The sequence below is a fragment of the Dipodomys ordii genome, unplaced genomic scaffold (genome assembly GCF_000151885.1).
Source record: "Dipodomys ordii isolate 6190 unplaced genomic scaffold, Dord_2.0 Scaffold3, whole genome shotgun sequence".
NCBI classification, from domain to species: Eukaryota; Metazoa; Chordata; class Mammalia; order Rodentia; family Heteromyidae; genus Dipodomys; species Dipodomys ordii.
Window position 1 is genome coordinate 19,090,771 of NW_012267219.1, and position 1,071 is coordinate 19,091,841.

Below are 1,071 nucleotides of genomic sequence, written 5' to 3' on the forward strand. Positions count from 1 at the left end.
CAGTTACCTACTTTTGCTCATTGTGAATCTTTCTGATTGCATAAACATGAATCCTAGCATTTTTAAATTAAGGTTCTATCATCAAAGAGAAGTCTAGAGTGGGCTATCTCCTTTCTTCGTAAGCTTCACAATTATTATCTTCCTTCATTTTTTGAGAGATGAGGAAAGAATATTGCCTACAAGTTTCAAATCTCTTATACACAGACCCTGTATGAATTTTTACTCAAAACACCAAAAGAGAAAATGTAGCAGTTGATTTAAACATTTACATGAGTCTTTGAATTAATTAAGATTCTTATTATATATATATATATATATATACATATACATATATATTGAGTTGTTTAAATCTCATTTTCAAAAATATTATAGAGAAAAAATCAGGTTTGAGAGCTAAAAAACACACACAAAATGTGATTATAAATCAGTTATATAAAATTTAACCAAAATCTCCAGGATAAATTTAATTTGTTTTTATTGGAAAAATCCTTATTTTGCTCTACATAATTATTTTGGCTTTCATAGAAATGGAAGAATTTAATTATCCTAATTACAGCTTAATTAGGACTGCTATTTTCTTAATTACCAAAAATGTATTTACAATGTTGAAGTACAAATTTATTTTCCTCTACAGAATCATATAGAAAGCTACAATGTGTAGCTATGCCAAACCAATGACTACTACAAATAAGACAGACAATAAGAAATAAGAGCAAGCAATTCTTAGTTAATTTTATATATTAATTCCCAGTTTTAGTGGGTCCTGCGGTCCGGGTGTTGGGGTAGGGAGTCTAGGTCAGGGTCTGGGGATTCCCTCCAGCTCTGGTCTCCCTTGAGGGATGCACTGTCCCCTGTGGGGTACTCACCCTGGAGCTGGTTGTTTCTGTGTGGTGTAGGTCATCAGTTGTTGTTGCAATCCGAGTTCAGTTGGGGTGGTTGCGGGCTGGGTTAGGCGGTGGTGGCTCTGTGTGATTCTTTTCTGTCTCTGCCTCTGTCGAAGCTGTCGGGTCAAAAGTGTCCACGCTCAGGCGGCTTCTTCGCAGGTTGTAGAGATCCGGTGGGTCTGACGCC